The sequence below is a fragment of the Giraffa tippelskirchi genome, chromosome 2 (genome assembly GCF_054371585.1).
Source record: "Giraffa tippelskirchi isolate mGirTip1 chromosome 2, T2T-mGirTip1v1.2.pri, whole genome shotgun sequence".
Classification (NCBI taxonomy): Eukaryota; Metazoa; Chordata; class Mammalia; order Artiodactyla; family Giraffidae; genus Giraffa; species Giraffa tippelskirchi.
In genome coordinates, this window is record NC_137276.1 from 188511557 (window position 1) to 188527984 (window position 16428).

General features: G+C 38.8%; 1 protein-coding gene across 1 annotated transcript in view; it reads right to left on the reverse strand.

Annotated features, from left to right (window-relative positions):
• The window catches only part of LOC145539081 (transmembrane protein 45A-like), an 87615-nt gene that overhangs the window by 25295 nt on the left and 45892 nt on the right, over positions 1 to 16428 (reverse strand). The window lies entirely within an intron of this gene.

Genomic DNA, 16428 nt, shown 5'->3' on the forward strand with positions numbered 1-16428 from the left:
GATTCCTTTAACTCACTTACCCCCTGCCTTGGCAACCTGGACATAGCGTATGTATAAGAGAGAAGACTATCAAATAGCCTGCATCAGATTTCTGCAAGAAACAACCCTTTATTGGGTTAAGTCATTTAAATGTTGAGGTTTAATAGCTTAATCCAGCTGATCCAGAGGGATACCAAGCTAAAACTAATTGTAAACCCTGTTCATATCATTGCTACATGATTGAGCAATAAAAAGCAGACATATCCTCCTTTTTGGTCAGCACTATACAAAACCACTGCACTCATCTCACACGCTAGGAAAGTAATGCTCAAAATTCTCCAAGCTAGCCTTCAACATAAGATGAAACAAGAACTTCCAGATGTTCAAGCTGGATCTAGAAAAGGCAGAGGAGCCACAGATCAAATTGTCAACACTCGTTGGATCAGAGAAAAAGTAAGAGAATTCCAGAAAAACATCTATTTCTGCTTCACTGACTATGCTAAACCCTTTGACTGCATGGATCACAACAAACTATGGAAAATTCTTCAAAAGATGGGAATACCAAACCATCTTACCTGCCTCCTGAGAAATTTGTATGCAGGATAAGAAGCAACAGTTAGAACTGGACATGGAACAACAGACTGGTTCCAAATCAGGAAAGAAGTATGTGAAGGTTGTATATTGTTACCCTGCTTATTTAACTTATATTTAAAGTACATCATGCAAAATGCTGGGCTGAATGAAGCATAAGCTGGAATCAAGATTCAGTTCAGTTCAGTCACTCAGTCGTGTCTGACTCTCTGCGAGACCATGGACTGCAGTACGCCAGGCTTCCCTATCCATCACGAACTTCTGGAGTTTACTCAAACTCATGTCCATCGAGTAAATGATACCACCAACCATCTTATCCTCTGTCATCTCCTTCTCCTCCCACCTTCACTTTTTCCCAGAATCAGAGTCTTTTCAAATGAGTCAGTTCTTCGCATCAGGTGGCCAAAGTATTGGAGTTTCAGTTTCAGCATCAGTCCTTCCAATGAATATTCAATACTGATTTCCTTTGGGATTGACTGGTTGTATCTTCTTGCAGGCCAAGAGACTCTCAAGAGTCTTCTCCAACACCACACTTTAAAAGCATTGGTTCTTCAGTGCTCAGCTTTCTTTATAGTCCAACTCTTACATCCATACATGACTACTGGAAAAACCAAAGCTGTGACTGCATGCATGACTAGACGGACCTTTGTTGACAAAGTAATGTCTCTGCTTTTTAATATGCTGTCTAGGTTGGAAATAACTTTCCTTCCAAGGAGCAAGCATCTTTTAATTTCATGGCTGCAGTCACCATATGCAGTGATTTTGGAGCCCCCCAAAACAGTCTGTCACTGTTTCCATTGTTTCCCCATCTATTTACCATGAAATGATGGGACCGGATGCCATGATCTTAGTTTTCTGAATACTGTCTTAAGCCAACTTTTTCATGCTCCTCTTTCACTTTCATCAAGAGGTTCTTTAGTTCTTCTTTGCTTTCTGCCATAAGGATGGTGTCATCTGCATATCTGAGGTTACTGATATTTCTCCCAGCAAACTTGATTCCAGCTTGTGCTTCATGCAGCCTGGCATTTCTCATGATGTACTCTGCATATAAGTTAAATAAGCAGGGTGACAATATATAGCCTTGACATACTCCTTTCCCAATTTGAAACCAGCCTGTTGTTCCATGGCTAGTCCTAACTGTTGCTTCTTGACCTGCATACAGGTTTCTCAGGAGGCAGGTCAGGTGGTCTGGTATTCCCATTCCTTCAAGAATTTTCCACAGTTTTTTGTGATCCACAGAGTCAAAGGCTTTGGCATAGTCAATAAAGCAGAAATAGATGTTTTTCTGGAACTCTCTTGCTTTTTCAATGACCCAGCGGATGTTGGCAATTTGATCTCTGGTTCTTCTGCCTTTTCTAAATCCAGCTTGAACATCTGGAATTTCACGGTTCACGTACTATTGAAGCCTTGCATGGAGAATTTTGAACATTATTTTGCTAGCGTGTGAGATGAGTGCAATTGTGCAGTAGTTTGAACATTCTTTGGTATTGCCTTTCTTTGGGATTTGAATAAAAACTGACCTTCTCCAGTCCTGTGGCCATTGCTGAGTTTTCCACATTTGCTGGTATATTGAGTGCAGCACTTTCACAGCATCATCTTTTAAGATCTGAAATAGCTCAACTGAAATTCCATCACCTCCACTAGCTTTGTTCATAGTGACGCTTCCTAAGGCCCACTTGACTTTCCATTCCAGGATGACTGGCTCTAGGTGAGTGATCACACCATCATGGTTATCTGGATCATGAAGATCTTTTTCGTATAGTTCCTCTGTGTATTCTTGCCACCTCTTCTTAATATCTTCTGCTTCTGTTAGGTCCAGACCATTTCTGCCCTTTATTGTGCTCATCTTTGCATGAAATGTTCCCTTGGTATCTCTAATTTACTTGAAGAGATCTATAGTCTTTCCCATTCTATTGTTTTCCTCTATTTCTTTGCATTGATCACTGAGGAAGGCTTCCTTTGTCTCCTTGCTATTCTTTGGAACTCTGTATTCAAATGGGTATATCTTTCCTTTTCTCCTTTGCCTTTAGCTTCTCTTCTTTTCTCAGATATTTGCAAGGCCTCCTCAGACAACCATTTTGCCTTTTTGCATTTCTTTTTCTTGGGGATGGTCTTGAGTACTGCCTCCTGTACAGCGTCATGAGCCTCTGTCCATAATTCTTCAGGCACTCTGTCTATAAGATCTAATCTCTTGAATCTATTTCTCACTTCCACTGTATAATCATACGGGATTTGATTTCGGTCATACCTGAATGGTCTAGTGGTTTTCCTACTTTCTTCAATTTAAGTCTGAATTTTGCAATTAGGAGTTCATGATCTTAGCTATAGTCAGCTCCCTGTCTTGCTCTTGCTGACTGTATAGAGTTTCTCCATAATCGGCTGCAAAGAATATAATCAATCTGAATTCGGTATTGACCATCTGGTGATGTCCATGTGTGGAGTCTTCTCTTGCGTTGTTGGAAGAAGATGTTTAGTATGATCAGTGAATCCTCTTGGCAAAACTCTATTAACCTTTGCTGTGCTTCATTCTGTACTCCAAGGCCACATTTGCCTGTTACTCCAGGTATTTCTTGACTTCCTACTTTTTTCCGGTCCCCTGTAATGAAAAGGACATCTTTTTTGGGTGTTAGTTCTAGAAGGTCTTATAGATCTTCAAAGAATCATTCAACTTCAACTTTTTCAGCATTACTGGTTGGGGCATAGACCTGGATTACTGTGATATTGAATGGTTTGCCTTGGAAATGAACAGAGATCATTCTATCTTTTTGAGATTGCAACCAAGTATTGCACTTTGGACTCTTCTGTTGACCATGATGGCTACTCCATTTCTTGTAAGGGATTCTTGCCCACAGTAGTAGATAAAATGGTCATGTGAGTTAAATTCACCCATTCCAGTCCATTTTAGTTTGCTGATTCCTAAAATGTCAATGCTCACTCTTGCCATCTCCTGTTTGACCACTTCCAATTTGCCTTATTCATGGACCTAACATTCCAGGTTCCTATGTAATATTGCTCTTTACAACATCGGACTTTACTTCCAACACCAGTCATATCCACTACTGGGTGCTGTTTCCTTTGGCTCTGTCTCTTCATTCTTTCTGGAGTTATTTCTCCACTGATCTCCAGTAGCATATTTGACACCTACCGACCTGGGGAGTTCATCTTTCAGTGTCCTATCTTTTTGTCTTTTCATACTGTTCATGCTGGGAGAAATATCAATAACCTCACATGTGGTGATGACACCACCTTATGGCAGAAAGCGAAAAAGAACTAAAGAGCCTCTTGATGGAAATGAAAGAGGAGAGTGAAAAAGTCTGCTTAAAACTCAAGATTCAAAAACTAAGATCATGGAATTCGGTCCCATCATTTCATAGCAAATAGATGTAGAAACAATGGAAACAGAGAAGGACTTTATTTTTCTGGGCTCCAAAATCACTGTGGACAGTGACTGTAGCCACGAAATTAAAAGATGCTTGCTCCTTGGAAGAAAAGCTATGACAAACATAGACAGCATATAAAAAAGCAGAGACATTACTTTGCTGACAAAGGTCCATCTAGTCAAAGCTGTGGTTTTTCCAGTAGTCATGTATGGATGTGAGAGTTGGACCATAAATAAAGGTGAGCACCAAAGAATTGATACTTTTGAACTGTGATGTTGGAGAAGACTCTTGAGAGTCCCTTGGACTGCAAGGAGATCCAACCAGTCCATCCTAAAGAAAATCAGTCCTGAATATTCATTGGACAGACTGATGATGAAGCTCTAATGCTTTGGCCACCTGATGCAAAGAACTGACTCATTGGGAAAGACCCTGATGCTGGGCAAGATTGAAGGGAGGAGGAGAAGGGGACAACAGAGGATGAGTTGGCTGGATGGCTTCACTGACTCAGTGGACATGAGTTTGAGCAAGCTCCAGGAGTTGGTGAAGGATAGGGAATCCTGGTGTGTTGCAGTCCATGGAGAGGCAAAGGGCCCAACACGACTGAGTGACTGATCTGAACTGATAGAAAACCAGGCTTGAACTGAACTGCTACCTGATCAAGCAATAAAAAACAGAAATTTCCTCCTTTTCTGGTCAGTGCTATAGAAAATCAGAGTCTTCCCTAGTGGCTCAGACAGTAAAGAGTCTGCCTACAAATTGGGATACTTGGGTTTGATCCCTGGGTGGGGAAGATCCCCTGGAGAAGGCAATGGCTATCTATTCCAGTATTCTTGCCTGGAAAATCCCATGGATGGAGGAACTTGATGGGCCCCAGTCCATGGAGTTGCAAAGAATCGGACATGACTGAGTGACTAACACACTCATAGAAAATCAGTCTTTAGTTATAAAAGTTTTGAATTACATGAGCAGCCTTTTGTTCAAAGGTATTGTATCATCTACAGAATAACAAAGAGAGTGTTCAAAATCACCCCTGTGGATCTTACAGTGGGCCAGTGCAGGAGAACTCATGAAAGGGGATTTCAGGATTCCCTTCAGCTCAGCAGGGGTGGGTGATGGATCTCTCAGTTCAGGGCAAATACCCTTGAGTTACTTCCACATCCTTCTGACAGAACTGTGAAGTTTCAAAGATGAACTATGAAGCTGACTCAAACACTAAAAGGCTCTTAAATCTCCAGCTGAGACCCCAGATGGACATTTCTGCAACCCCAGAATCATCCATACCATCCTAGAGACTCTGCCTCAGTGTATCACATAGTGCCAAATGCAGCTTCTTATCCAGACTGACTCTAATAAGGGGTGTGATCTGAACGAGGTCCCTTAAGCTCTCTGCGCCTTGGTCCTTAATTAATAAAGAAGGAGGTGGCTACCTGACACCTGGAGCTCCTTCCTGCTCTAACAGATTCATTGAATCATTATCCTAACCACCATCTTTATCACAGTGTGACTGAGTCCTTGTATGTCATGGCTTAGACAATCATATGAGGCTGAAATATACTTCTATGTGGGATTGAGAAGTACACCTAGACACTAAATATTTTTAACTTTTCTGAAAAGAATCTGATATATTCTAAAGGAAACTTAAATTTTACATTCCTTGGTACAGGGAATCCACTTCCAGGAATTTATCCTAAACATCTAACTAGAAATCAGGAACCAAATTAGAAATAATATACATGTCTGAAATTAAGAAAGAGGAGATATATTTACTTAAAAAAAAAAAAAGTTGTTCTTAAAACTGAGGAGAGGGGACTTTAGATTCAGATTGACTAGAGATGAATCCTAACTTTACTGTTTAACAGTCCCATGACTTTGGGAAAGTTATTTAACCTCTCAGGGTTTTAGCTTCCCCTTCTGTAAAATAAGACAAAGTTTCAACCTTATAAAATTAAAATGAGTTGTTGCAAAGCAAATAACCCACAGTATTATTAAACAAGCTCTGGCTATACTCAACATCTCAAACTATGAAAGTAAAACCAAATGAGAAATTCTACTTGTATATCAATTGCAGAAAAGCAAGAAGCACCTATACAATTCTCTTAGCACTCATTCATGTACTGCCTGTAACATTGCTCCTGCTCTTGACTTAGAGAGTTACTAGCATCTTCTGTGGATATTTAACTCTTTGACTGCAATTAGAGAATAAGCTCCTTGAAAGCAGGAACCATAAATCTACTCTTCTATTCCCCACTGGACCTGTATAGTGTGCTATGTACTGTGAAGTTGTAAATTAAGAGTAAAGAAGTCCTTCTTGTAACACAAGCTCACATCTTTACTCAACACCACCATTAAACTAATCATCTTATTTATCACCCAATACCAGAAAATAATTTTTCCTCTAGTTACCACCATTCACCCACATGCTCAAACCCAAAATATGCAGGTCATCCTAGAGTCCATCTATGTCCCTGAAAACTAGTTGGTTATCGAGATTTACTGCCTCTGCTTATCTATGTGAACCCTCTCCTGCCCCAAACGAGGCTGACTTCCCTTACCCTTTTGAATTTTTCTGCTTGGTGAATCTGCCCTGATGATCCAGACAGGAGATCATGCTAATACCTTCTCAGAGTATTGAGTTCTTACTTTATTGAATTCTTTCTGTAGTTAGTCACTGGAGTTGGCCTTCTCCATTAGTCTCTATGTTTGTTACTATATTGTGAGTGCCTGTGAGGCAGGCAGTTGAGGTCTCTCAGAGGTTAAACGCCTATTTATTTATTTATAAATAATTTATAAATAATCCTTATTTATTTATTTTTTTAGGTTCTGGTACATGGAAAAAAGGGGAAGAAAATTCCAAAACATGTTACCAAAACTATGGCTGCTTTTAAATGTTTAGGTTTCCCTAGTGAATACTTTGAATCCACACATAAAACTTACTGCCTATCTTGGTAATAATACGAAAATTTCTGAATTGTGCAGCTCTAGGCCAAATCCTGGAGAAGGCAATGGCACCCCACTCCAGTACTCTTGCCTGGAAAATCCCATGGACGGAGGAGCTTGGTAGGCTGGGTCGCTAAGAGTCGGACACGACTGAGCGACTTCACTTTCACTTTTCACTTTCATGCATTGGAGAAGGAAATGGCAACCCACTCCAGTATTCTTGCCCGGAGAATTCCAGGAACAGGGGAGCCTGGTGGGCTGCCGTCTATGGGGTCACATAGAGTCGGACACGACTGAAGCGACTTAGCAGCAGCAGCAGCAGACCAAATCCACCTCTATGACCAGCTAACAGATTTCCACACTTCCAAAGGCTGAATGCATCAATGTATCTCAGAACAGCCCCTGGGATGTAATAGGGTGGTAACGAGGAATAGTTGAAAGATTTTGAGATGATCAGAGTGGGATGAGAAATGATTTCTTTTCCTATGTCAGTTATAGATCTTCTGTATCTTTAGCCTTTTAATCTGAAACACTCTGATGGTTCCAATCTTTCTCTGTTTAAAAGACCCAAACAAAATGAAGTCAAAGCAGGCTTGCTATATTCACCTGGCTAAGGGACCCAGAAGACCCAGTTTCTCCTAGCAACAAAAATGGCACTCACTTGATTTCACTTCCATTATGGAGAGAGAAAACTCACTCAGAACCTCAAACATCACTCCAGTCAACTTCTAGAACACCACCACCTGTATATCTGTCTACTGTTCCCTGCTTTACTATTGCCTGCAGGTGCAACTGCTGGTAAGAAGCTAGTAATTCAAGTTTAATTAGATCTCAATCCAACAAGCAGATATGTTGCTCTTGGAAGAAGAACATGAGGCCCTCCTCCACAAAGCAGAGCATACCTGCCAGACAGCAGAAACCCCGGGGAAATCACCAGGCTAGCAAACCAGAAGGTCCTTCCTCAGCATCCTCCCTGCTTGATCGCACCACTTGCAATCTCATGTGGAAGAGATTCAGGCAGCCCTAAAGTGGTTGGCTTCAAGATTCAATCACTAGCTTCTAGCTGCCAGCCATCCTAAAAATTTATACCCTTCCCCATCCATAAAAAAAAAACCTCTGCTCCTAATGACACCAAACATCACCCCCTGAGCTAAGACAAGAAACAACATCTGAAACCCACATTGGTTGCTTTTTTCTGAACACCCCCTGACACACACAAATACTCACTCACCAATCAAAAGGGAAATATTTTTAAACTCTCTCACTTAAGGATAACGGGCAAATCTCAAGATCTAAATCAGATGCTAGGTATTCATTCCCATTAACCAAAGCGACTTAAACCAATGGCCAGGTCTGTGTACCGAAAGAGAGAATTCAAAATAGCCTAGAAATAGAGATTCTACAATTTACTTGTTGGATTTTCAACTTCAATATAAAATGAATACTATGGAGAAAAACTTAAACTAAAATTTCAGCTTGAACCATCACCAAAATGAAGTATTGTTAAATCTTAGTGATTCATATTTCAAGACATTTACATATTCCAATACACTAAACCAACTTGAACTATTTCCTGAGCTCACTTTACCACTTGTCTTAATTCTCAAAACAATTTTTATACAAGTATATGTAGCTTTAATTATATTTTATTTTCCATCATTCCATACCAGGTCTTTCTCTCCCAAATTTCAACTGCTTTTAAAGACTCTTCTTATTTATTAGTATTATTATGAATAAATTTATCATTAACAAATTAGCCTTACATTCACACTTTCCTCAGTGTCAAGTCCTATGCAATTCTCTTCTCCCAGAAGAGAATTTACAATGGTCCCTGTCTCAAGAAGGAAAAGCAGACACTGACTGGCCTAAATCTAAAACTGCCCCCTCTTCCTTCTTGGAGACTATACCAATGTGCTCATATCTTTCCAGCTTGAACATGAGCAGATAAGTCTTCAGAGTGTGTCACAATGCCTGCATAAATGTGAATCTAAGGACCACCCCCTTTTGAACACCCTACCTTCCAGTCCAAATGTTGTGCCATAGAGTATTTCCCAATGAGACTTACCTTGATGCTCCATCCACATGACCACAGTCATGTCCCACCTGCTGTGAAAACCAGAGCCAGGGGCACATGTCTGATCTTTACTCTCTCTCTTCCAGGCCATCAGATGGATAGATGACAAAAGGAATGGCAATGGCAGCAGTAACATAATAAAGCCTGACTGATAAGACTAATAAACACAAACCATCTTCTAACATACAGTGACTCAAGCAAGAGCTTGGCACAGGTGCTTAAGTTGGGAGTCACAGCCAAATCAAAGTTATAGGAATAAGAAAAGATGATGGGGAAACATTTAAGTAGGTCAACAGTGAAGGTCACTTGTCCTCAAGGAATACACAAACTGAGAGATGAGTGAATAAATAAGTTAGAATAAATTTTTCTGAACCAATATGAGGCTTGCACAAAGTGAAAGGTGAACAAGAAAGAAGCAACAGTCTGACTCTAACCTGAAGAGCCAGCAACTGCTACCCTATCTGCATTCAAGTCTTATTTCCTCCTTCAGTGTAAACTCTTGGAGAACAAGGGCCATGTCCCCTAGAATGCTTGACACCTAGTTAGCACTTAATAAATAGCCAACAAATGATCAGCTTCTACCTGGGACCCACCTCCCTGAAACACCAGCCTGGGTGGCAACCAGGATCAGAAAGAGTCAATGACTAACTGCAAATTCCTGGGCTCACTTCATATTGACTAACTCAGATTTAGATGTGGCCTCCCCATCAGCATACCCAGAGGCATTTGTCTCCCATCAGTACCTAAGCCGTGACGTGTCTGCTCATACCAGGCTTCTTATTAGGCAAGGGTGCAATAGCTGCTCCTGAGACCAGATGATAATCTGGCCCTGTGAAATAACAATAACCATTCTAGAGTGGTTCCATTCTATTTATTTTACTCTATTTTATCATGTATTACTAAGACATTATTTTATTTTGCTCTTTTCCATACAGTTCAGTTAGGTTCAGCCACTCAGTTGTGTCCAACTCTTTGCCCTGCTGTGGACTGCAGCACACTAGGCTTCTCTGTCCATCACCAACTCCCAGAGCTTTCTCAAACTCATATCCATCAAGTCAGCAATGCTATCCAATCATCTCATCCTCTGTCACCCCCTTCTCCTCCTACCTTCAATTTTGCCCAGCATCAGGGTCTTTTCCAGTGAGTCAGTTTTCTGCACCAGGTGGCCAGAGTATTAGAGCTTCAGCTTCAGCATCAGTCCTTCCAATTAATATTCAGGACTGATCTCCTTTAGGATGGACTGGTTGGGTCTCCTTGCAATCCAAGGGACTCTCAAGAGTCTTCTCCGACATCATAGTTCAAAAGCATCAATTCTTTGGTGCTCACCATTCTTTTTTTTTTTTTATTAGTTTATTTATCTATTTTTTAACTTTACAATATTGTATTTGTTTTGCCATACATTGACATGAATCCACCATGGGTGTACATGTTTTCCCCCTCCAGAACCCCCCTCCCACCTCCCTTCCCATCCCATCCCTCTGGGTCATCCTGGTGTACCAGCCCCGAGCACCCTGTATCATGCATTGAACCTGGACTGGCGTTTCATTTCACATATGATAATTTACATGCTTCAATGCCATTCTCCCATATCATCCCACCCTCACCCTCTCCCATAGAGTCCATAATACTGTTTTATTTTTCTGTGTCTCTTTCGATGTCTCGCATACAGGGTTATCTTTACCAATTGACTAAATACCATATATATGTGTTAGTATACTGTATTGGTGTTTTTCTTTCTGGCTTACTTCACTCTGTATAATAGGCTCCAGTTTCATCCACCTCATTAGAACTGATTCAAATGTATTCTTTTTAATGGCTGAGTAATGGTCCAACTCTCACATCCATACACGACTACTGGAAAAAAACATAGCTTTGACTAGATGGACCTTTGTCAGCAAAGTAACGTCTCTGCTTTTTAATATGCTGTCTATGTTTGTCATAGCTTTTCTTCCAAGGAGCAAGTATCTTTTAATTTCATGGCTGTAGTCACTGTCCACAGTGATTTTGGAGCCCAAGAAAATAAAGTCTGTCACTGTTTCCGTTGTTTCTCCATCTATTTGCCAAGAAGTGATGGGACCAGATGCCATGATCTTTGTTTTTTGAATGTTGAGTTTTAAGCCAGATTTTTCACTCTCCTCTTTCATCAAGAGGCTCCTCAGTTCCTCTTCGCTTTCTGCCATAAGGTTGGTGTTATCTGCGTATCTCAGGTTATTGATATTTCTCTCGGCAATCTTGATTCCAACCTGTGCTTCATCCAGCTCTTCTGTACACTTGGTTCTTATTCCCATAATTCTTCTAGTTAAACATTCCCATAACTCTTTGAGTTAAACATTGAGATGTTTAAATAACTAAAACCATCCATGCCACATGGGCTATTCTTAACCAAGCATTCAGAACAACAAACAGAACACTCAATCTGAAAATATAAGACAGGATAAGGCAATCCAAAGATTTATGTCTTGAAAAACAAAACTGACAAATAATAAGAACAAGTATCATGTCACATAACCTGCCTGTAACCAGCTCTTCAAAATATAGAAGCCTAGATTGTTTCTGTTAGAAGTGTTGCACCCAAGGTGGGTAGGAAGCTAGCATCTACTGTGTGCTAATAACTTTTCATGTATTTGATTATTCTTTGAGGAAACCCAAGAAGTATTCTTTCTACCATTGGTGTGAGGAATCTGAGACACCAAGAGATTAACTAATCAACAGTAGGGCACAGAGGCTCCTCCCAGGTAGCGCTAGTGGTAAAGAACCCACCTGCCAATGCAGGAGACCTGGGTTCAATCCCTGGGTCAAGAAGATCCCCTGGAGAAGGGCATGACAACCCACTCCTGTATTCTTGCCTGGAGAATCCCATGGACAGAGGAGTCCAGAGGGCTACAGTCCTTGGGGTCACAAAGAATCAGACGCGACTGAGCGACTAACACAGGTCACAGAGTTGGTTAAAGATCAGAGCCAGGATTTCAAGTTCTTTATATGTCTGATTCCAAATCCCATTCTGTCCCCCTAGATCATGGAAAAGACTAGAAAAGCTTTTCAACTAGCCCCATCAGACAGTCTTCATCACCTACGTTTGTGTAGGTTAAACACAGTAGGGAGAGGGCTCCTCCTTCTAGGACTATCTATAACTGAATTGTCAGCCCATGTGAAGGAGGTGAAGCTTTGCACATAGTCAGAGTATTTATTTACCACTGTAGTAATCAAAATCAGAATCCACAGGGCTGCCAAGAAAAAAAGAACTGAGTAGTCTGAGACATCATTTGACAAAGGTCTAGACACCGAGATGAGTATCAGTGATGTGGTAAGAATCTAAGGCAGTCATCTGTAGTTCCAGCCTTCATGCTGCTTCACAACTCATGTCAATGAAAAATGTCAAAAATATGTTGTCAAAAATCATCAAATTACACATTTAAAATTTAGGGCTAAACTTTATTGCAAGTAAATTATACTTCAATGAAGCTAATTGAAAAGGGAGAATGAACACTTCTGCACTTCCTTCTCTCCTGGCAGCCTGGAACACAATTTTGGTGGATGGAGCCTTAGCAACTATTTTAGATTATAAGGCCCATGTTGAAGAGAAGGAGCAGTGAATCTGAAAGAAGCTTATTCCTGACAGCTTTGTCAGGATCCATTCCATTCCTGAATACTCTGTTTTCATGAATATTTTATGTAATATGCAAATGAAATTATATTGTGTATAAAAGAAAAAGTATTTAAATCTATTTTGCATAGCAAAAAACAAAAATTACATATGTCAAAATAATAGCTACTATTTATTGATTGCTTTCTCTATACCAGTCTCCATTCAAGTAATGCTTTGCATTTTAACTACTTTAACCTTCATAAGAAGCCTCTGAAGTAGATACTTTCAGATACTATTGTCACTCTGATTTTGCAGATGAAGAACCTGAGGCAAAGTTAGGAACTAAAATGTCTACAATCACACAGGTGTTAAGTAATAGAACGGGAATTCATATCCAGCCCTGGGTCTATAGTACCTCTATGACAATGTACCATAAATACAGTTAAAAGACACATGACCAAGAAGTTATTGACAATTAATGTAGAACTGACAAAGGCTGAGTAGCCAGAACGTCATTTTTAATCAGGAATCTGTTAAAAAGAAAAAAAAAATCTGCTACCCTACACCCCTCTACCATGGGCAAGGAGTTGTTCTTAATAAACAATTCAACACAGAGAAAACCTCAATGCCTGATAATCAAATGAAAAGATGTCCAATTTCACGAGAAATCAAAGAAAATTAAATTTAAATCAGAGCTATTTTTCTACTTATTACATTATCAAAATTAAAAAGATTTATTATATCAAGTGTTGGTGAGAGTATGAGGAAATGGGAATGCTTATACACTGTCAGAAGTATAAATTTGATTGCTGACTACAGTGCAGCACTTTCATTTGTACTATGTATCCTAACAATTCATGGACAGGTTCTCTTGAATATATAAAAAGTGTTATTGTTGCATTGATAGTAGTAACATGAAATTAGAAATAATCTGTATATCCATCAATACAGAAATGGAAAAATAACATGAAGTAACATACACAGTAGAATATGATGTGTGTGTGTGTGAAAGTCGCTCAGTCGTTGTCCGACTCTCTGTGACCCCATGTACTATACAGTCCATGGAATTCTCCAGGCCAGAATACTGGAGTGGGTAGCCTTTCCCTTCTCCAGGGGATCTTCCCAACCCAGGGATCAAAGCCAGGTCTGCCGTGTTACAAGTGGATTCTTCACCAGCTGAGCCACATGGGAAGCCCAAGAATGCTGGAGTGGGTAGCCTATTCCTTCTCCAGTGGTAGAATATGATACTAGAGTTTAAAAAGATCTTTTAAAAGATAAAAGCATTAGATCTATATTTAGCAACATGGATAGATTTTTTAAAGCATTAAGTTGAATGAAAATTGCAAGTTGCCAAACACAATTATGATTTGATGTAACTTACAATGTTGTTCTTAAACACCTGAAACATAATACAATTAATTGCTCAAGCAAATATATGAATATAAAAATATAAAAGCAAGGATAGGCACTAGTAATAATAGTAGTTTCCTTTGGGAAGAGTGAGGAGAATAGAACTGAGGGACGTCATGGAGTGCTTGTTCTGTAATACCTTATTTCCTTTATTTAAAAGTAAAACTTGATGTCAATGTACAGCAAAACCAATACAATACTGTAAAGTAAAAAAAAAAATTTAGAGAAAAGAAAAACTTGAAATAAATAATACAAAATGTCAGTTCTGCTGGTAGGAAGACTAGAGTATGCCATATTATTTTTGTGCTTTCATTTTTTTTTAATTAATAGACTTTATTTTTTAGAAAAGCTTTAGGTTTAGAGAAGATTGAGCAAAAATTACAGAGTCCCATGTTTTTTCTCCCCAACTCTCACAGCTTCCCAATTATTTACTTCTTGCATTAATGTGGTATATTTGTTACAACTGGAGAATCAATCATGATACATTTTTATTAACTGACGTTCATCATTTACATTAGGGTTCACTTTGTGTTTTACAGTTCTTTGCATTTGACAAATGCATCATCTCATGTATCCATCACTACAGTAGCATATAGAATATGCCACAAAAACCTCCTTTGTTCCACCTACTCATCCCTTCCTTCCTGCCCCTGAGCCCTTGGCAACCATTGATCTTTTTACTTTTTCTATAGTTTTGTCTTTTCTAGAACGTCATATAATTGGAATCATACAATATGTAGCCCTTTCAGACTGAACCCTTTTATTTAGCGATAATGCATTTAAAGTTCATCCATGTCTTTTTCTGGTTTGATAGTTCATTTCTTTGTAGTGCTGAATAACGTTTCATTGTATGAGTATATCACTGGGGTTTTTGTGTGTTTTTATTTTTTTTTTTTTTGCTGTTGTTTTTGTTTTTTATTCACCCCCCTATTGAAGGACATCTTGTTTGCTTCCAGTTTGGGGTGACTATATTATACAGCTGCTATAAACATTTAAACATTTCTACGCAGGTTTTTGTATGGACATTAGTTCCCAACTCATTTGAGTAAACATCTAGGAGCCTAATCCTGAACCATATGATTAGAGTACGATTTGTTTTGTAAGAAGCTGCTAAACTGTCTTTCAACGTGGCTGTATCATTCTGCATTTCCAACAATAAATGCAGAGAGCTGTTTCTCTAAAGCTTCTCTAGCATTTGATTTCGTCAGTGTTCTAGATTTCAGCCTTTCAAATAGGTGTACAATAGTACCTTATTGTCATTTCCATTTGCAGATCAGTCAAGATATACATTCATTTGCCATCTGCGTATCTCCTTTGATGAAGTGACTTACTTTTTACTTGGGTTATTTTTCTTATTGTTGACTTTTAAGAGTTCTCTGTATATTTGGATAGCTGTCCTTTTATCAGGCACATGAATTGCACATATTTCCTCCCAGTTTGTCGCTTGTCTTTTCAGTCTCTTAAAAGTGTCTTTCACAGATTAGAAGTTTCAAATAATATGGTATAAATTATATATGCTTTTCTTTGATGGGTTGTGCACTTGATGCTGTATCTAAAAACATCATACCCAAGGTCATCTTGATTTTCTCCTATGTTATCTTCTAGAAGTTTTATAGTTTTGTTTTTACATTAAGGTCAATGATCCATTTTGAATTAATTTTTGTGAAAAATATAAGGACTATGTATAGATTTTTTTTTGTTTGCATGTGGATATACTGTTGTTCTAACACCATTTATTGAAAAAATTATTCTCTCTATATACAGAATTGTTTTTGCCCCTTTGTCAAAGACCACTTGACTCTATGTGAGTCTATTTATGGGCTCTCTATTCTGTCTCACTCATCTATGTGTCTTTTCTTTCACCAATACTACATCTATTCTGTCTCATTCAGCTTTGTGTCTTTTCTTTCACCAACATTACATTGTCTTGATAACTATAGCTTTAAACTAATACCTGAACTTGGATAGTATCAGTCCTCTGATTTTGTTCTTCAAGGTTGTATTGGTTATTCTGGGTCTTTTGCCTTTCCATATAATACTTAGAACTAAGTTTGTTAATATTCACCAAAAAATTGCTGTGATTTTAACTGGGATTGCATTGAACCTACAGATCAATGACAACACTGAATCTAAGAATGACAGCTTAACAACATTGATTCTTCTAATCCATAAACATGGAGTATCTCTCCATTTATGTGGATCTTTGATTTCTTTCATTAGAGATTTGTAGTTTTCCTCATAAAAACCTTATACATATTTTCTTAAACTTACATTTCATTTCTTTTCCTGCTTCTTTTGGTGCTAAGGTAAATAGAGTTATGCTTTTAATTTCAAACTCCAATTATTCATTGCTGATAACAGGACAGCAGTTGACTTCCATATATTAATTTTATAACTTCAACAATAATCACTTCTTAGTTTCAAGAGTTTTTGGTTGTTGTTGATTCTTTGGGATTTTCTAAATAGACAGT